Here is a 22338-nt window from a genome sequence, read left to right as displayed (position 1 = left end):
TTTATGTGCTACTCTAGTGGTGTTATTAAAGTAGTCGATTCCTCCTTCATGATGTAATGTGGATAGTGTGTGCATCATGTTAGTTCTTGGTCTAGATTATGATTGTAATCTCTTGTAGATTATGGAGTTAACATTTACTATGATATTATTGATGCGATATTCCCCCTTTCATAGCTGAAGTTGACAGTGTGCACGCTATGTTAGTTCTCGGTCTAAATTGCGACGGTTTATCATGCACTCTAAGGTTATCTAAATATGAACACTGTGTTGTGGAGCTTGTTAACTCCGGCTTGAGGGTGCTCTCGTAGCCCTACGCAATTAATGGTGTTTGTCATCCAACAAAAGAGTGTAGAGTAGTTTTATTATGTGATCATTGTTGAGAGTGTCCACTAGCGAAAGTAGGATCCCTAGGCCTTATTTCCGAATATCGAAATCACCGCTTATTTACTGTTTCACTGCATGTTTACTCGCTGCCATATTTATTTCAGATTGTTATCACTACTCATATTCATCATTATCACTCGCTGCATATTTATATTACCGCTCATATTCATTTATACCATCTGCGTTTTAATATCTCTTCGCCGAACTAGTGCACCTATACATCTGACAAGTGTATTGGGTGTGTTGGGGACACAAGAGACTTCTTGTATCGTGATTGCAGGGTTGCTTGAGAGGAATATCTCTGACCTCTTCCTCCCTGAGTTCGATAAACCTTGGGTGATCCACTTAAGGGAAACTTGCTGCTGTCCTACAAACCTCTGCTCTTGGAGGCCCAACACTGTCTACAAGAATAGAAGCAAGCGTAGACATCAAGCTATTTTCTGGCGCCGTTGCCGGGGAGGTAAGGTAAAAGGTATTCACATCCTCCGTCTACTAAGCTATTTTCTAGCACTGTTGCCGGTGTGTGAGTGCTTGAAGCTATTTCCTTTAGATCCTGCAATTGCATCTTTTTGTTTCTTGTTTTTATTTTCACTAGTTAGGCATAATAGAAAACAACAAAAATATGTGTGAGCTTTTTAATTTATTTCCTGAGTTAAGACATGAATTATTCGACGCTAAAATTAAAAAACCTATGGAACCTTATTTACATGCTAGTAGCAATGTTATTGGTATGAATGCAATTACTGCTAATGTTATGGAAAAGTCTAAGCTTGGGGAAGCTAGTTTTTATGATCTTTTTAGCTTCCCATCTTTAGGGGAGAAAATTTGCTCTGATAATACTTTATCTCCCATATGCGATATCTCTAATGATGCTTGTGATATTTTAAAACCACCTACTGAAAATATTTCTTTCAAGATACCCATGAAAATTATTGAACGTGTTATGGATAACCGCTATGAGGGGGATGGAACCGTCCATCCTGAAGATCATTTACTGTTTTTGCATGAATTATGCGGGTTATTCAAGTGTGTAGGTATCTCTATGGATGAAGTAAGGAAGAAGCTGTTTTCTTTTTCGCTGTCTGGTAAAGCGGCGCATTGGTATAAATTACTGAAGAATGGAGATTCTCTTCATTGGAAGGATATTGTGCCTCTCTTTTATTCTAAATTTTATCCTCCTCATGAAGTGCATATTGATAGAAATTCCATTTATAATTTTTATCCTCGTGATGGAGAGAGTATTTCTCAAGCATGGGGGAGATTGAAGTCACTAATGCTCAAATTTCCCATTCATGAGCTCCCCCGTAATGTTATTATTAATAATTTTTATGCAAGACTTTCAGGACATCACAAGAACTATTTAAATGCTTGCTTGGAGGGATCTTTCACAAGCAAGGAGGTTGAAGCTAGATGGGATCTTCTTGAAAGAATCCAGGGAAATACTGAAGATTGGGAGAACGACAAAGGTAAAGAGTCAGGTATAAATTATGATTATGAATGCATTGAAGCTTTTATGAATACTGATAAATTTTGAAATATAAGTGCTATTTATGGTCTTGACTCTCAAGTTGCTGCAAATCTTTATAAAGCTTTTGCCTCTCATTTTGAATTGCCTAAGAAGAATTTTGATAAGTATCATGAACCTTTTAAAGATACTTGCGTGGAAAATAGAATTGTTGTTAATGATTGCAATAAACATGCTCAAACTCCTATTTCTTATAAGCATGTTAATTTTTGTGGAATACATAGACCTTGTGGAATTAATCAAATTGAAGATGAATATTGTATCCATCATTGGAATGAAAAAACTAGAAAGTGGTCTAGAGCTTTAGATGATCTTGGTGAAAAAGTTTGTGCCCTCTATCCTTTTATTTGTGAACTTTGCCATAGAGTGGGTCATTTTAATTTTCAATGCTCCTCCAATGATAATTCAAACCCCATGAGTGCTACAAATTTTTATTGTAATGATGAAATTACTCCTAATCAGCATGATGAACTTACTTTATTTTTGAAGTGTGAAGAGTTATCAAGAAAAATTTCTTTGCTTGATTTGAATGATATTGATATTAATGATGTCCTGCATGGGTGTCTTTCTTATTGCATTAATAATTGCCATACAAATACTTACATACAAAATATTTTAGAAGATGACACTTTGCCAAAATATGATAGGACAGCTGTGTGTTTTAAACTTATTAATGAAAAGGAGGAATCCTCCCAAGTTTCTTCTATTGTTTCTGAAAATAAATCAGGTTATGTGGAGAAGCCTCCCTTCAAACCCCTTCCTTCTAAAGGGAACGATGAGAAGGAAGAGAAGAAGAAGAAGGGGACGAAAAAGAAGAAGAAGAGGAGAAATAAAAAGAAAGTGGTAACGGCATATCCCCGGGTGTATGAGGTAACAATAGGTAACCGTAAGTATGTTGCTCCTAATGATTATTATGATAATGAATCTGAATACAATGATCTTCCTATCCCCTTTACATACATTAGTGATCATGATTTGAAAGAGCACACTACTTTGGATATTGCAAATCTCTGGGAAATTAATTCTGAAAATGATGATGTTAATAATTGCCATAGTGATAGTACTATTCATGCTTCTTTTAATAATGATGACATTATGCCTCCAATCTTTGACAATTATCATAAAGAATTTTATGACATTAGCTATAATTATCCTTATGAAACTTGTCATAGACATGATGGAATCGCCAAAAACAATTCCCTTAATATGCAACTTGTTTACCATGTTCAAATTCTTGATAATGATCCTGTTACTATTAATAAGAAGAGTTTTTCTTATACTCATGACAAGAATGTTTCAAGTGATGGTTATATTGTAGAATTCATTAATGATGCCACTAAAAGTTATTATGAGAGAGGGAAACATGGTTATATGCATCTCAATAATATCAAGTTTCCCCTCTATATGTTGAAATTTTTCAAGTGCCACTTATTTTATCTTCCTATGCTTGTCACTTTGTTCTACATGAATTTATTTGTATACAAGACCCCTGTGCATAGGAAGTGGGTTAGACTCAAATGTGTTTCATATTTTCTTCTTGATGCTCTCTTTCACATCAATTCATATTTCTTGCGAGTGCATCATTAAAATTGCTGAGCCCATCTTAATGGCTAGAAAGAAAGAGCTTTATGGGAGACAACCCAATATGTTTTTATTACTGTTATGCTACTGTTTTGTTGTGTCTTGGAAGTTGTTACTACTGTAGCAACCTCTCCTTATCTTTATTTTATCGCATTGTTGTGCCAAGTAAAGTCTTTGATAGTAAAGTTGTTCTTATAAGAAGATTACTGTGCAGTAGCAGAATTGTTACTGTCACGAAATTTTACACTCCAGTTAGCTCGTAACTCAGAAAAATCTGTAAAAAATCATGCGTGATCTTCAGATATGTACGCAACTTTCATTCAATTTGAGCATTTTCATCTGAGCAAGTCTGGTGCCTTGAAAAAAATTGTCTTCACGGACTGTTCTGTTTTGACAGATTCTGCCTTTTTTATTTCGCATTGCATGTTTGGCTATATATGATGGATTTGTTTGTTCCGTTAACTTCCAGTAGCTTTGAGAAATGTCCATAAGTGTTAAGAATGATTGTGTCACCTCTGAATATGTGTATTTTTATTTTGCACTAACCCTCTAATGAGTGTGCGATGAGTTTGGTGTGGCAGAAGTTTTCAAGGGTCAATAGAAGAGAATGATATATGGTCAAGAAGAGTGAAAAATCTAAGCTTGGGGATGCCCCCGTGGTTCATCCCCACATATTTTCAGAAGACTCAAGCATCTAAGCTTGAGGATTCCCAAGGCTTGGCATCCCCTTCTTCATCGACAATATATCAGGTCACCTCTAGTGAAACTATATTTTTATTCGTCACATCTTATGCATTTTACTTGGAGCGTCTTATTGTTTTTGTTTTTGTTTTGTTTGAATAAAATCGGATCCAAGTATTCAGTATATGGGAGAGAGACACGCTCCGCTGTTGCATATGAACACATGTGTTCTTAGCTTTATTATTTATTGTTCATGTCGAAGGGTGAAACTGCTTCGTTCATTGATATATGGTTGGAAATAGAAAATGCTACATGTGGAAATTGGTATAATGTTTTGAATAACTTGATACTTGGCAATTGTAGTGCTCAAATAGATTATGTTTAAGCTCTTGCATAATTTACCTTGCACCCATTAGTGAAGAAACACCGTAGAGCTTGTTGACATTCGATTTGCATGATTCGTTCCTCTAAAGTCTAGATATTTTCTGGTAAAAGTTTGAACAACAAGGAAGACAATGTAGAGTCTTATAATGCTTGCAATATGTTTTTATGTAAGTTTTGCTGTACCGGTTCTTGCTTGAGTTTGCTTCAAACAACCTTTGCTAGCCTAAACCTTGTATCGAGAGGAAATACTTCTCATGCATCCAAAATCCTTGAGCCAAAAACTATGCCACTTGTGTCCACCATATCTACCTACCACATGGTATTTTTCTGCCATTCCAAAGTAAATTTCTTGAAGTGCTACCTTTAAAATTTCTATTCCTTTATCCTTTACAATATATAGCTCATGGAAAATAGCGTAAAAAACTATTGTGGTTTTGAATATGAACTTGTGCATCTTCTTTCTCATAAGTTGCTTGCTCGCTATAACCATTGAACTACTGGGGAAAGCCATCAACCTGTCACATCTTGGTTGAATATCGTGTGGGTTGCTATGCATGTCCGTCTTGTTCTGAAGTAAGGGAGATTTTTCGCGATCACATGGTTTGAGTATGCATATTGTTAGAGAAGAACTTGGGCCGCTAACTGAAGCCATGTATCATGGTAGAAGTTTCAGCATGGGTAGCTTATCCTCAAAATCTCTTATGAGACAAAAGCAATTAAGTGCCTAAAGCATTAAATTCGAGGAGCCCATTTGTCTGTTGTCTATGTTGTGCCGGTATGGATGGTTAAAAGTTGAGACTCTCGATGGCGAGAGATCCTAAAGAGGTGACTCCTTGACCATTTGTACAGTCGACATAGAGGTACCCCTTGTGACACTTGGTTAAAACATATGTTATACAATGAGAATCCGCGGGAAATCCGAGCTCGTTAAGGCAAGGTGCGGGCACTATTGGTATACAATGCATGAGGCTTGCGAGTTGTGAGACATTTTTTGCACAACTAATATGATGATTTACCATTTACCATTGACAAAATTGCTTCTATAATTTCAAAACAAAAAGCTCTAGCACAAATATAGCAATCCCTGCTTCCCTCTGCGAAGGGCCTATCTTTTACTTTTATGTTGAGTCAGTTCACCTATTTCCCTCCACCTATGAAGCAAACACTTGTGTTAACCATGTGCATTGATTCCTACATGCTTACATATATGCATTCATCATATTACTTTGTGTTGACAATTATCCATGAGATAAACATGTTGAAGTTGAAAGCAATTGCTGAGACTTATATCCTCCTTTGTGTTGCTTTTAAAACTTTCTATTAGAATCTACTGCTTCATGAGTTTTCCTATGCAAGTCTTATTGATGCTTGTCTTGAAAGTACTATTCATGAAAAGTCTTTGCTATATGATTCACTTGTTTAATTCATTGTCTTTACCATTGCTTCGAATCACTTTATTCACTACAAAGTATTACAAATAGTATTGATCAAGATTATGGTAGCATGTCACTTCTGAAATTATTTTGTTATCGTTTACCTACTCGAGGGCGAGTAGGAACTAAGCTTGGGGATGCTTGATGCGTCTCAAACGCATCTATAATTTCTTATGTTCCATGCTACTTTTATGATGATACTCACATGTTTTATATACATTATATGTCATTTTTATGCATTTTCCGGAACTAACCTATTGACAAGATGCCGAAGCGCCAGTTGCTGTTTTCTGCTGTTTTTGGTTTCAGAAATCCTAGTAAAGAAATATTCTCGGAATGCGACGAAATTTACACCGAAAATCTTATTTTTCTCGGGAGCTTCCAGAAGACCGAAGAACATACGGAGGGGAGCCAGGAGGGCCCCACACAGCAGGGCGGCGCGGCCAGACCCTGGGGCGCGCCCCCCTGTTGTGTGGCCCCCTCGCTCCGCCTCCGACTCCGACTCTTCGCCTATTAAAACCCCCTCGACCTAAAAACATCGTCAGAGACCACGAAAACTCCAGAAGCCATCCAGAGCGCCGCCGCCATCGCGAAACTCCAAATCGGGGGATAGAACTCTGTTCCGGCACCCTGTCGGGACGGGGAAGTGCCCCCGGAAGCCATCTCCATCGACTCCGCCGCAATCTCCATCGCCGTTGCTGTCTCCTATGATGAGGAGGGAGTAGTTCTCCCCCGAGGCTGAGGGCTCTACCGGTAGCGATGTGGTTCATCTCTCTCTCCCGCGTGATCTTTATGTGATGAGCTTTGTATCACTAGTAATTTATGTGCTACTCTAGTGGTGTTATTAAAGTAGTCGATTCCTCCTTCATGATGTAATGTGGACAGTGTGTGCATCATGTTAGTTCTTGGTCTAGATTATGATTGTAATCTCTTGTAGATTATGGAGTTAACATTTACTATGATATTATTGATGCGATATTCCCCCTTTCATAGCTGAAGTTGACAGTGTGCACGCTATGTTAGTTCTCGGTCTAAATTGCGACGGTTTATCATGCACTCTAAGGTTATCTAAATATGAACACTGTGTTGTGGAGCTTGTTAACTCCGGCTTGAGGGTGCTCTCGTAGCCCTACGCAATTAATGGTGGTTGTCATCCAACAAAAGAGTGTAGAGTAGTTTTATTATGTGATCATTGTTGAGAGTGTCCACTAGCGAAAGTAGGATCCCTAGGCCTTATTTCCGAATATCGAAATCACCGCTTATTTACTGTTTCACTGCATGTTTACTCGCTGCCATATTTATTTCAGATTGTTATCACTACTCATATTCATCATTATCACTCGCTGCATATTTATATTACCGCTCATATTCATTTATACCATCTGCGTTTTAATATCTCTTCGCCGAACTAGTGCACCTATACATCTGACAAGTGTATTGGGTGTGTTGGGGACACAAGAGACTTCTTGTATCGTGATTGCAGGGTTGCTTGAGAGGAATATCTCTGACCTCTTCCTCCCTGAGTTCGATAAACCTTGGGTGATCCACTTAAGGGAAACTTGCTGCTGTCCTACAAACCTCTGCTCTTGGAGGCCCAACACTGTCTACAAGAATAGAAGCGAGCGTAGATATCAACCTTCTTTTAAGGTCCCTTTGTTTTGGTGCAAGTGGGTCAATCTGAATGGAGGGGTAAATGTAGACCAGCGGTACGGAGTGACAACAGTGGATCTGAACATTCTTGGTTACAGAGACGAACCGTTCGTCCTAGCCAAAGATGTGGCTCAGGTTTTCTACGTGAAGGACATGTCTAGCAAACCTCGGAAAAGAAAATTCAGCCTGCCATCGATACGTCAAATGATGAGCCAAAGCGTCACATAGTTCTTTCAGGGAAAAGAAACATCGTGGGAGTGGAGGACAAGACAGACATGTCAGAAGATTATGATAAGTTTCATGAAATTCCGCCCTTCGCAATGAAGGAAGACCCAAGCATGCAGTTAAATAACGAAGATGCACCATGGTTACGGCCTCGTAGAAACAAGTAGAAGGTTCCTACCTTATAAAGAATGTCACATTCAATTTTGCTGGCTACGACGCATAAGAAAGCCACTCCATGGCAATGTTGCTGATATTTAAACATTTTATGTAATAATGTATTCTCCATGACCAATGTTTAACCATGGCATTCCATTTTGTTCCCGATCAACTTTCTTTAGTGCAAAAATAGGTTCTGAATATCTGCTTGCGGGAAGAGTTCACTCTGGCGGAGCTTCCGAAGATGTCTAAGACGGCCTGCCATCTAAGACATCTTCGAGAAGCTCCGCCGGAGAGGATCTTTCCTTCTTTCTCGTTGTAGACAAGTTTTGGGTGTATACTAGCAGCTCTAGGCCGGCCGTGCTTGCGGGAAGAGTTCACTCTGGCGGAGCTTCTGAAGATGTCTAAGACGGCCTGCCATCTAAGACATCTTCGAGAAGCTCCGCCGGAGAGGCTCTTTCCTTCTTTCTCGTTGTAGAAAAGTTTTGGGTGTATACTAGTGACTGCTTCGCTGGTGCTAAGTTGGGAACCCCAAGAGGAAGGTGTGATGCGAACAGTGGCAAATTTTCCCTCAGTAAGAAACCAAGGTTTATCGAACCAGTAGGAGTCAAGGAGCACGTGAAGGTTGTTGGTCACGAAATGTAGTGCGGCGCAACACCAGGGAATCCGGTGCCAACGTGGAACCTGCACAACACAATCAAAATACTTTGCCCCAACTCAACAGTGAGGTTGTCAATCTCACCGGCTTGCTGTAACAAAGGATTAAACATATCGAGTGTAAAATGATGTTTGTTTGCAGAGAAAAGTAAAGAACAATGTTTGCAGTTGTTTGTATTCAGATTAAAAAATGGACCGGGATCCACAGTTCACTAGTGGTGTCTCTCCAATAAGAAATACATGTTGGGTAAACAAATTACAGTTGTGCAATTGACAGATATGAGATGAGCACAAAATGCATATACATATTATGATGAGTATTGTGGAATTCATTTGGGCATTACGACAAAGTACATAGACCGCCATCCAGCATGCATCTATGCCTAAAAAGTCCACCTTCGGGTTAGCGTCCGCACCCCTTCCAGTTTTAAGTTGCAAGCAACAGACAATTGCATTAAGTATGGTGCGTAATGTAATCAACACTAATATCCTTAGACAAAAGCATCAATGTTTTATCCCTAGTAGCAACAGCACATCCACAACCTTAGAACCTTCTGGCACTGTCCCAGATTTAGCGGAGGCATGAACCTACTATCTAGCATAAATACTCCCTCTTGGAGTCACAAGCATCGACTTGGCCAGAGCCTCTACTAGTAACGGAAAGCATGCAAGATCATAAACAACACATATAGATTGATATTCAGAATAACATATACTCCATATTCATCGGATCCCAACAAACGCAACACATAATATTACAGATAGATGATCTTGATCATGATAGGCAGCTCACAAGACCATTACAATGATAGCACATATGGAGGAGACGACCAACTAGCTACTGCTATGGACCCATGGTCCAAGGGTGGACTACTCACACATCGATCCGGAGGCGATCATGGCGATGAAGAGCCCTCCGGGAGATGAATCCCCTCTCCGGCAGGGTGCCGGAGGTGATCTCCTGGATCCCCCGAGATGGGATCGGCGACGGCGGTGGCTCTGGATGTTTTTACGTATCGTGGCTCCCTCGAGGACTTTATATAGGCGAAGAAATCAGGGCAAACGGAGTCACGAGGGGGCCACACAGTAGGGCGGCGCGGGCCCCCCCTGGGCCGCGCCGGCCTGCTGTGTGCCTTCCTCGTGGCTCCACTTCGTCGGGGCCTGATACCCCTGGATGCTCCGCGGAAAAATAAGGTCCTGGGTATAAACTTCGTCGAATTCCGAGAATATTTCTTTACTAGGATTTCTGAAACCAAAAACAGCAGAAAACAGGAACTGGCGCATCGGCATCTTGTTAATAGGTTAGTGCCGGAAAATGCATAAAAATGACATATAATGTATATAAAACATGTGAGTATCATCATAAAAGTAGCATGGAACATAGGAAATTATAGATACGTTTGGGACGTATCAAGCATCCCCAAGCTTAGTTCCTACTCGCCCTCGAGTAGGTAAACGATAACAAAATAATTTCAGAAGTGACATGCTACCATAATCTCGATCAATACTATTTGTAATACTTTGTAGTGAATGAAGTGATTCGAAGCAATGGTAAAGACAATGAATTAAACAAGTGAATCATAATACCAAGACTTTTCATGAATAGTACTTTCAAGACAAGCATCAATAGGACTTGCATAGCAAAACTCATGAAGCAATAGATTCTAATAAATAGTTTTAAAGCAACACAAAGGAGGATATAAGTTTCAGCAATTGCTTTCAACTTCAACATGTTTATCTCATGGATAATTGTCAACACAAAGTAATATGATGAATGCATATATGTAAGCATGTAGGAATCAATGCACATGGTTAACACAAGTGTTTGCTTCATAGGTGGAGGGAAATAGGTGAATTGACTCAACATAAAAGTAAAAGATAGGCCCTTCGCAGAGGGAAGCATGGATTGCTATATTTGTGCTAGAGCTTTTTGAGTTTTGAAAACATATAGAGAGCATAAAAGTAAAGTTTTGAGAGGTGTTTGTTGTTGTCAACGAATGGTAGTGGGCACTCTAACTACCTTGTCAACCAGACTTTCAAGAGCGGCTCCCATGAAGGACGTTATTTCTACCACCGCGGTAGATCATCCCTCTTCTCTTTTGTTTACACATGTATTTTAGTTATGGGTGATACTCCTTCCAACCTTTGCTTTCACAAACCATGGCTAACCGAATCCTCGGGTGCCTTCCAATCATTCACATACCATGAATGAGTATCTATTTATTTTATTTATGGGTGACACTCCTCCCAACCTTTGCTTTCACAAGCCATGGCTAACCGAATCCTCGGGTGCCTTCCAATCAATCACATACCATGGAGGAGTGTCTATTTGCAAAATTAAGTTGCTTACTGACGAATCAGGGCAAAACATGTGAAGAGAATTATTAATGAAGTTTGATTAATTGGGGCTGGGCACCCCGTTGCCAGCTCTTTTTGCAAAATTATTGGATAAGCGGATGAAGCCACTAGTCCATTGGTGAAAGTCTGCCAAAAGTAAATGACAAGGCCGAAAGATAAACACCACATACTTTCTCATGAGCTATAAAACATTGATACAAATAAGAGATGATAAATTTTGAATTGTTTAAAGGTAGCACTTCAAGCAATTTACTTTGAAATGGCAGAAAAATACCATGTGGTAGGTAGACATGGTGGACACAAATGGCATAATTTTTGGCTCAAAGATTTTGGATGCATGAGAAGTATTTCCTCTCGATACAGGGTTTAGGCTAGCAAAGGTTGTTGGAAGCAAACTCAAGCAAGAACCGGTACAGCAAAACTTAAATAAAAACATATTGCAAGCATTATAAGACTCTACATTGTCTTCCTTGTTGTTCAAACTTTTACCAGAAAATATCTAGACTTTAGAGAAACCAATCATGCAAATCGAATGTCAACAAGCTCTACGGTGTTTCTTCACTAATAGGTACAAGGTACATGATGCAAGAGCTTAAACATAATCTATTTGAGCACTACAATTGCCAAGTATCAAGTTATTCAAAACGTTATACCAATTACCACATGTAGCATTTTCTATTTCCAACCATATATCAATGAACGAAGCAGTTTCACCCTTCGACATGAACAATAAATAATAAAGCTAAGAACACATGTGTTCATAAGAAACAGCGGAGCGTGTTTCTCTCCCATATACTGAATACTAGGATCCGATTTTATTCAAACAAAACAAAAACTAAAACAAAAACAATAAGACGCTCCAAGTAAAATGCATAAGATGTGACGAATAAAAATATAGTTTCACTAGATGTGACCTGATACATTGTCGATGAAGAAGGGGATGCCAAGCCTTGGGCATCCCCAAGCTTAGATGCTTGAGTCTTCTGAAAATATGTGGGGATGAACCACGGGGGCATCCCCAAGCTTAGATTTTTCACTCTTCTTGACCATATATCATTCTCTTCTATTGACCCTTGAAAACTTCTGCCACACCAAACTCACCGCACACTCATTAGAGGGTTAGTGCATAATAAAAATTCACATATTCAGAGGTGACACAATCATTCTTAACACTTCTGGACATTTCTCAAAGCTACTGGAAGTTAATGGAACAAAGAAATCCATCATACATAGCTAAACATGCAATGCGAAATAAAAAGGCAGAATCTGTCAAAACAGAATAGTCCGTAAAGACGATTTTTTTCAAGGCAATAGACTTGCTCAGATGAAAATTCTCAAATTTAATGAAAGTTGAGTACATATCTGAAGATCACGCATGATTTTTTACAGATTTTTCTGAGTTACGAGCTGACGGGAATGTAAAATTTGGTGACAGTAACAATTCTGCTACTGCGCAGTAATCCCCTTATAAGAACAACTTTACTATCAAAGACTTTACTTGGCACAACTATGCAATAAAATAAAGATAAGGAGAGGTTGCTACAGTAGTAACAACTTCCACAACTCAAATAAAACAAAAAGTGCAGAAGTAAAAATAATGGGTTGTCTCTCATAAGCGCTTTTCTTTAACGCCTTTCAGCTAGGCGCAGAAAGTTTGCATCAAGTATTATCAAGTGGAGGTGCATCAACTCCATAACTAGTTCTAATAATAGAATCATAAGGTGACTTCATTCTCTTTCTAGGAAAGTGTTCCATACCTTTCTTGAGAGGAAATTGATATTTAATATTACCTTCCTTCATATCAATGACAGCACCAACGGTTCGAAGAAAAGGTCTTCCCAATATGATGGGGCAAGATGCATTGTATTCAATATCCAAGACAACAAAATCAACGGGAACAAGGTTATTATTAACAGTAATACGAACATTATTAACCCTTCCCAAAGGTTTCTTTGTGGAATTCTCAACATCCAAATAACAATTTCTCAATGGTGGCAAGTCAAGCATATTATAAATTTTCTTAGGCATAACAGAAATACTTGCACCAATATCACATAAAGAATTACAATCAAAATCATTGACCTTCATACTAATGATGGGCTCCCAACCATCTTCTAACTTCCTAGTAATAGAAGCTTCAAGTTTTAATTTATCTTCCCTAGCTTTAATGAGAACATTTGTGATATGCTTTGTAAAGGCCAAATTTATAGCACTAGCATTAGGACTTTTAGCAAGTTGTTGTAAGAATTTTATAACTTCAGAGATGTGACAATCATCAAAATCTAAACCATTAGGGTCTAAAGCAATGGGATCATTGTCCTCAATATTTTTGAGAACTTCAGCAATTTTATCGCAAGCAATTTCAGCAGTTTCAGAAGTATTAGGCAGTTTTGCACGCTTTGCACTAGGAGTAGAAACATTACCAACACCAATTATTTTACTATTAATAGTAGGAGTTTTAGCAACATGTGAAGCATTATTATTACTAGTGGTGGTAATAGTCCAAACTTTAGCTATATTGTCTCTTTTAGCATTTTCTTCTTTTTCCCACCTAGCATGCAACTCAGCCATTAATCTAATATTCTCATCAATTCTAACTTGGATGGCATTTGCAGTAGTAAATGACTTAATATCTTTAGTTTCAGTAGGCATAACTATTAGTTTCAAAAGATCAACATCAGCAGCAAGACTATCAACCTTAGAAGCAAGAATATCAATTTTACCAAGCTTTTCTTCAATAGATTTGTTAAAAGTAGTTTGTGTATTAATAATTTTTTTAAGCGTGGCATCAAGATCAGAGGGCATACTTCTATTATTGTTGTAAGAATTACCATAAGAATTACCATAACCAGTATTATTATTAGGAGGAAATGGCCTATAGTTGTTACTAGAATTATTCCGGTAGGCATTGTTGTTGAAATTATTACTTTTAATAAAATTCACATCAACATGTTCTTCTTGAGCAACTAATGAAGATAATGGAACATTATTAGGATCATTATTAGTTCTACCATTCACAAGCATAGGCATAATAGCATCAATCTTTTCACTCAATGAGGAGGTTTCTTCAACAGAATTTACCTTCTTACCTTGCGGAGCTCTCTCCGTGTGCCATTCAGAATAATTAACCATCATATCATTGAGGAGTTTTGTTGCGGCGCCTAGAGTAATGGACATAAAAGCACCTCCAGCAGCTGAATCCAATAGGTTCCGTGAAGAAAAATTTAATCCTGCATAAAAAGTTTGGATGATCATGCAAGTAGTCAGTCCATGGGTAGGGCAATTTTTAACCAAAGATTTCATTCTTTCCCATGCTTGAGCAACATGCTCATTATCTAATTGCTTAAAATTCATTATGCTACTTCTCAAAGATATAGTTTTAGCAGGAGGATAATATCTACCAATAAAAGCATCTTTGCATTTAGTCCATGAATCAATACTATTCTTAGGCAAAGATAGCAACCAATCTTTAGCTCTTCCTCTTAAAGAGAAAGGAAACAATTTTAATTTTATAATGTCCCCATCTATATCCTTGTATTTTTGCATTTCACAAAGTTTAACAAAATTATTAAGATGGGCAGCAGCATCATCAGAACTAACACCAGAAAATTGCTCTCTCATAACAAGATTTAATAAAGCAGGTTTAATTTCAAAGAATACCGCTGCGGTAGCGGGTGGAGCAATAGGTGTGCATAAGAAATCATTATTATTTGTGCTAGTGAAATCACACAACTTAGTATTTTCAGGAGTACCCATTTTAGCAATAGTAAATAACACAAACTAGATAAAATAAATGCAAGTAGCTAATTTTTTTGTGTTTTTAATATAGAGAACAAGATAGTAAATAAAGTAAATGCGAGTAACTAATTTTTTTGTGTTTTGAAATAAGCAAGCAAACAAAGTAGTAAATAAAATAAAGCAAGAAAAAAACAAACTAAAGAGATTGGAAGTAGGAGACTCCCCTTGCAGCGTGTCTTGATCTCCCCGGCAACGGCGCCAGAAATTCTTGACTGCTTCGCTGGTGCTAAGTTGGGAACCCCAAGAGGAAGGTGTGATGCGAACAGTGGCAAGTTTTCCCTCAGTAAGAAACCAAGGTTTATCGAACCAGTAGGAGTCAAGGAGCACGTGAAGGTTATTGGTCACGAAATGTAGTGCGGTGCAACACCAGGGAATCCGGTGCCAACGTGGAACCTGCACAACACAATCAAAATACTTTGCCCCAACTCAACAGTGAGGTTGTCAATCTCACCGGCTTGCTGTAACAAAGGATTAAACGTATCGAGTGGAAAATGATGTTTGTTTGCAGAGAAAAGTAAAGAACAATGTTTGCAGTTGTTTGTATTCAGATTAAAAAATGGACCGGGATCCACAGTTCACTAGTGGTGTCTCTCCAATAAGAAATACATGTTGGGTAAACAAATTACAGTTGGGCAATTGACAGGTATGAGATGAGCACAAAATGCATATACATATTATGATGAGTATTGTGGAATTCATTTGGGCATTACGACAAAGTACATAGACCGCCATCCAGCATGCATCTATGCCTAAAAAGTCCACCTTCGGGTTAGCGTCCGCACCCCTTCCAGTATTAAGTTGCAAGCAACAGACAATTGCATTAAGTATGGTGCGTAATGTAATCAACACTAATATCCTTAGACAAAAGCATCAATGTTTTATCCCTAGTAGCAACAGCACATCCACAACCTTAGAACCTTCTGGCACTGTCCCAAATTTAGCGGAGGCATGAACCAACTATCTAGCATAAATACTCCCTCTTGGAGTCACAAGCATCGACTTGGCCAGAGCCTCTACTAGTAACGGAAAGCATGCAAGATCATAAACAACACATATAGATTGATATTCAGAATAACATATACTCCATATTCATCGGATCCCAACAAACGCAACACATCATATTACAGATAGATGATCTTGATCATGATAGGCAGCTCACAAGACCATTACAATGATAGCACATATGGAGGAGACGACCAACTAGCTACTGCTATGGACCCATGGTCCAAGGTTGGACTACTCACACATCGATCCGGAGGCGATCATGGCAATGAAGAGCCCTCCGGGAGATGAATCCCCTCTCCGGCAGGGTGCCGGAGGTCATCTTCTGGATCCCCCGAGATGGGATCGGCTGCGGCGGCGGCTCTGGATGTTTTTACGTATCGTGGCTCTCGGTACGCGAAGTTTCGCGACAGGGACTTTATATAGGCGAAGAAATCAGGGCAAACGGAGTCACGAGGGGGCCACACAGTAGGGCGGCGCGGGCCCCCCTGGGCCGCGCTGGCCTGCTGTGTGCCTTCCTCGTGGCTCCACTTCGTCGGGGCCTGGTACCCCTAGATGCTCCGCAGAAAAATAAGGTCCTGGGTATAAACTTCGTCGAATTCCGAGAATATTTCTTTACTAGGATTTCTGAAACCAAAAACAGCAGAAAACAGGAACTGGCGCATCGGCATCTTGTTAATAGGTTAGTGCCAGAAAATGCATAAAAATGACATATAATGTATATAAAACATGTGAGTATCATCATAAAAGTAGCATGGAACATAGGAAATTATAGATACGTTTGGGACATATCAACTAGCAGCTCTAGGCCGGCCGTGCTTGCGGGAAGAGTTCACTCTGGCGGAGCTTCCGAAGATGTCTAAGACGGCCTGCCATCTAAGACATCTTCGAGAAGCTCCGTCGGAGAGGCTCTTTCCTTCTTTCTCGTTGTATACAAGTTTTGGGTGTATACTAGCAGCTCTAGGCCGGCCGTGCTTGCGGGAAGAGTTCACTCTGGCGGAGCTTCCGAAGATGTCTAAGACGGCCTGCCATCTAAGACATCTTCGAGAAGCTCCACCGGAGAGGCTCTTTCCTTCTTTCTCGTTGTAGACAAGTTTTGGGTGTATACTAGCAGCTCTAGGCCGGCCGTGCTTGCGGGAAGAGTTCACTCTGGCGGAGTTTCCGAAGATGTCTAAGACGGCCTGCCATCTAAGACATCTTCGAAAAAATCTGCTGGAGAGGCTCTTCCCTTCCTGGTCGCTGGAGCTTCTTCTCAAACTCATGAAGCGGTAGGCAGGGTACGGAGCGGCTATATATAGCAGCGAGACCTCAGATAAGCTCCTCCCCCAGATAAGGCCGTCCCAGAGCCCTTTTAGTCCCGGTTCCAGCAAACAACCGGGACTAAAGGGTCTCTTGCAATTATTAAGCCTCTTTATTAAGCCTCTTTATTAGTCCGGTGGCGTCCCATGTGGCGAGGTCCAGAAATTGCGCAGCGGATCCAAAGAGATGGAACCCTCACTGGCAGATAGCTCATCTGAGGGTTAGGTACCCTATACAAGATCTGCCAAAGGGTATCCATATATATCCTAGGCTCCAGCAGCAAGCTCATGTAGCGTTGGACGTGGTTGTTTTCCTCTCTGATACGGTGGTGTATGTCCTCCTCGGCAGCCGGCTCCCTTGGGTCGAAGCCAGGCCCATGGTGTCTCCACCAAACGAGATCCGGGTCTCTGATGTCACCCGGATTCCTCACCAAGCTGCGAGCCCCAGAAGCTAGCACCTCCCAATGCCAGCCCAGCGGAGCCCACTCATCGACGTTCGTTATCCCGTCTAAGATGTGGCTGCCGCGGGTCGCTCCACCACGCTGACGACGAGGCATCGTAGCCGAGAAAAAAGACATACTAAAATTGCATATATGAGAAGGCTCGGGACGGAGCCGGTATATGTAGGCTCGGGACGAAGGAAAGAATAGCCTCCCCCAGAAAAACCTCTGCCAGAATAGGCTCCCCCAGAATAGCCTCCCCTAGAATAACCTCCCCCAGAATAGCCTCTCCCAGAATAGCCCCGGGTCATGGCTAGAACCGAGACTAAAGATGATTAATTATTACAGGAAGACCCTTTAGCCCCGGGTCATGGCTAGACCCGAGACTAAAGAGGATTAATTGTTACAGGAGACCCTTTAGCCCCGGGTCATGGCTAGACCCGACACTAAAGATGATTAATTATTACAGGAGACCCTTTAGCCCCGGGCCTTGGCTGGACTGAAATAACTAAAATAACTACGAGAACTAAAACAACTACGAGAACTAAAATAACTACGAGAACTAAAATAACTACGAGAACTAAAACAACTACGACTAGTTCTTCCGTCCTTTAGCCACCGCCTTCTTGGTCACCGCTTCCTGCCGCAACTGCTCCTCCACACGCAGTCGATTCTGCATCTCCTCCCGTTGCATCTCCTCACGATGCAGCTCACGACGACTCTGCTTCCGCACACCCCGCTCGTCTCCCACTCCTCTAGCTCGACCTCCTCTAGCTTCTGCCTCTCAAATGCGGCTATGGTAGCCGCTAGCTCTGGGTCCTCCGGCGGCGGAGCCATTGTGGAGTCGGTCGCCTGCCGCAGCTCCGCCTCTATCTGCTCATAGGTGGCCTCAAACGACGCCTCCTCCCAAGCCTCATCATTGAGACGACGAGGACGACGAGAATCCATTTGTGTGTGTGTGTGTGTGTAGATTGGCAAAAGTGAAGCGATAAACCGGTGGCAAGGAAGATGCTCATATATATAGACCGGCGGTGAGGCGGGAAACTCTCCCACGCGCGTTCCCGCGCCGCATCTGGGCGGGAGATTTTCCGATACCCCTTTTGTCCCGGTTGGTGGCTCAAACCGGGACAAAAGAGTGGCTAGTCTCTTGGCGGGAAACTCTCCCGCGCGCGTTCCCGCGCCGCATCTGGGCGGGAGATTTTCCGATACCCCTTTTGTCCCGGTTGGTGGCTCAAACCGGGAAAAAAGAGTGGCTAGTCTCTTGGCGGGAAACTCTCCGACGCGGCTGGCGTCGTGGCGGGAAACTCTCCCGCGCGCGTTCCCGCGCCGCATCTGGGCGGGAGATTTTCCGATACCCCTTTTGTCCCGGTTGGTGGCTCAAACCGGGACAAAATAGTGGCTAGTCTCTTGGCGGGAAACTCTCCGACGCGGCTGGCATAGTGGCGGGAAACTCTCCCGCGCGCGTTCCCGCGCCGCATCTGGGCGGGAGATTTTCCGACACCCCTTTTGTCCCGGTTGGTGGCTCAAACCGGGACAAAAGAGTGGCTAGTCTCTTGGCGGGAAACTCTCCGACGCGGCTGGCGTCGTGGTGGGACCCCCTTGTTATTTTTATAAATCAATATTTTTAATGAACATTTTGATATTTTATATGCATTTTTATTTGATAGGTATTTTTTCTAGAACTATTTGACATGCTATATGTATTTTTATGATTTATAATTATTTTACTATGTATTTTAGAAGGTTGAACATTGTTCTATTTACAAATAAGGCGGGAACACGAAAAAAATTCAAAAAAGGGGGTCTTTAGCCCCGGGTCAAGCCACCGCCGGGGGCTAAAGCCCATTTTGCGCGCGCTTTTGGGCTGCCGCGTGAAAACGGCCTTTAGCCCCGGGTCGTGGCTCGAACCGGGGCTAAAGACCCCCCCTTTAGCCCCGGGTCGAGCCACCATCTGGGGCTAAAGGCCCCTCGCCTATATACTTCGTCTTCTCCGCTCGCAGGATCAGTTACCCGGAGGCCATTTCCACATTCACGCCGTCAGGCTGCCCATTTTTTCCGCCGCCGCCGCCGTGCTCCTCGTGCGCCGCCTCCGTCTCCGCCACCGTGCAGCCCGGCCCCGTCTCCATCCCCGTCGAGCAGCCCGGCCCCGTCGCGCGCGCCCCGTCCCCGTCGCGCAGCCCGGCCCCGCCCGTCGCCGCCGGTAAGCGCCGCGCCCCCCTCCGCGTCTTCGTTCCCCTGCCCGCCCCGGCCACGCGCCGCCCCGGCCACTTGCCGCCCCGGCTGCCCCCGGCCACCCTAGTGTTTATAAGATGTATATTTAGCTAGGTTAGTTTATTTAGCTAAGTTTTAGTTAGTTTATCTAGCTAGGTTTTAGTTAGTTTATTTCCCATTCCACACTAAGCGTTTTAGTTAGTTTATTTAGCTAGGTTATTTAGCTAGGTTAGTTTATTTAGCTAAGGAATTTTAGTGTTTTAGTTAGTTTATTTAGCTAGGTTATTTTGGTGTTCAACAATATAAGATGTATATATTTAGCTAGTGTTTATTCAACAATATAAGATGTATATTTAGCTAGTGTTCAACAATATAAGATGTTTATTTAGCTAGTGTTTATTTAGCTAGTGTTCAACAATATAAGATGTGTATATATTTAGCTAGTGTTCAACAATATAAGATGTTTATTTAGCTAGTGTTCAACAATATAAGATGTATATTTAGCTAGTGTTCAACAATATAAAATTATTTAGTTAGGTTATTTAGTTTTAGTGTTTTAGTCAGTTTTAGCTAGTGTTTACTCAACTAGTGTTTTAGCTAGTTTATTTAGTTAGGTTATTCAATAATAATGTATCGATATCGGCTACGCACGCCCCGGCCACACGCACGCCCTAAGATGTATCGAGATTTCAGTTGTATCGATAATATAAGATGTATCGAATTTGGTGTTCAACAATATAAGATGTTCAATAATAATGTATCGATATCGACTTTTATAAGTATCATTCGGTTGCATATATGTATCGATACGTTTATATAGATGTATATGTATCGCTATCGACTTTTTGGTTGTATGCATGTCTATCGACTTAGCCGCGCCACTTTATGTATCGCTATCAACTTTTTGGTTGTATGTGTATCGACTTAGCCGCACCATTCCTCCTCGAATTATATAAGCATCGACTTATCCGCGCCACCCCTCCTCGAATAATATAAGCATCGACTTATCCGCGCCACCTCTCCTCGACTTAGCCGCGCCACCTCTCCTCGACTTTGCCGCGCCACCTCTCCTCGACTTAGCCGCGCCACCTCTCCTCGACTTAGCCGCGCAACCTCTCCTCGACTTAGCAGCGCCACCCCTCCTCGACTTAGCCGCGCAACCTCTCCTCGACTTAGCAGCGCCACCCCTCCTCGACTTAGCCGCGCCACCTCTCCTCGACTTAGCCGCGCCACCTCTCCTCGACTTAGCCGCGCCAACTCTCCTCGACTTAGCCGCACCACCTCTCCTCGACTTAGCCGCGCCACCCCTCCTCGACTTAGCCGCGCCACCTCTCCTCGACTTAGCCGCGCCACCTCTCCTCGACTTAGCCGCGCCACTTTATGCATGTGTATCGACTTACCGCAACGAAGCGAGGTGCAGCCAAAAAGTTGAAAGCACATGAAAAGTACAAGATCGAGGTTATCCGTGCAGATGGCGAACCGCTTGTCCCTCCGAAGCAGTAGCGGAGGCAGCAAAAAGATTTAGGTATGGCCAGTCCAAGCAGTGACGTACACAACAACATTAAAATTGAAAGTTTTGTGAGTGCCAACATATGTATAGGGTGAAGCTAGATAAAATTTAGGTGTGGCGGAAGCCAAACCTTGCCAGATTGCTGCCTCCGCCACTGCTCCGAAGCACGCAAATATATTCAAAAGGCAATGCGGAGTTATTGTAAGGGACATCGTCCCGATCACAACTCAGGAATGGCATCAGCCAAAAAAGGCGGGAACGGAAGAAGTAACTTTTGTGCAGGACCATGTCAAAGACCTACTTTGGGACTTGCTCATGGTAAATTTCATCCTACCGCCAGAGCAAGACCCAGAAAATCCAGTCATAGCGAAGTTAGTCAAAGCGTTTGCTTTGAAGAAGATGGGCCAACAATTCAAGGACTGGAAGAAAAGATTGAACTTGAAGTATGTGCAAAAAAATAAGACTCCAGATTTCAAAGGACCCACTGAGAAGATAAAAGATCAGTGGGCTGATTTTGTGAAGTACAAGACATCAGAGAAAGCCAAGGCAAGGTCAGCAATCAATAAGAAAAATGCTGCACTGAAGACACACCACCATGGCCTGGGGTCAAGAGGCTACAGGGGTATCGAAGATCTTGTGGAAAAAGAAGAGGCAGAACTGGATTTGAAAGGAGTTGAACCAGAGACAAAAAAAACTGGTCCAAACGGGCAAAGTTTTGGTTCTACGGAATGAAAGGAAGGGTTGACCCTGTGACAGGGAAGTGTATTTTTACGAATGAGCAACTTGCAACACCCATCAAGAAACTTGGGGAAACGATGGATCTCATTGCTAAAGGAAAGTTCGTTATCGACAGAGAGAATGATGATCTGACACGTGCACTCGGGAACAAGGAGGCCAGCGGACGAACACGAGGCACCCCCGGCTCGCCAGCATGGATGTATGGGTTTGCCGATTGGATGGACACTTATAGAAGCCGGGAGAGGAACAAGAAAAGGGAGAGAGAACGTGTGGCGGAGCTACAAGAAATGGTACACAAGCACGAAAA

At 41.8% G+C, this 22338-nt stretch overlaps 1 pseudogene; it reads left to right on the top strand.

Annotated features, from left to right (window-relative positions):
* LOC139832561 (uncharacterized) overlaps positions 1-8030 on the top strand; it is a 32374-nt pseudogene extending 24344 nt beyond the window's left edge.
* Positions 8031-22338: the final 14308 nt, after the last annotated feature.

This window comes from Lolium perenne, chromosome 6, assembly GCF_019359855.2.
Source record: "Lolium perenne isolate Kyuss_39 chromosome 6, Kyuss_2.0, whole genome shotgun sequence".
Classification (NCBI taxonomy): domain Eukaryota; kingdom Viridiplantae; phylum Streptophyta; class Magnoliopsida; order Poales; family Poaceae; genus Lolium; species Lolium perenne.
The sequence above is the reverse complement of the archived record's forward strand: the minus strand, read 5'-3'. Positions and strand labels throughout refer to the sequence as shown.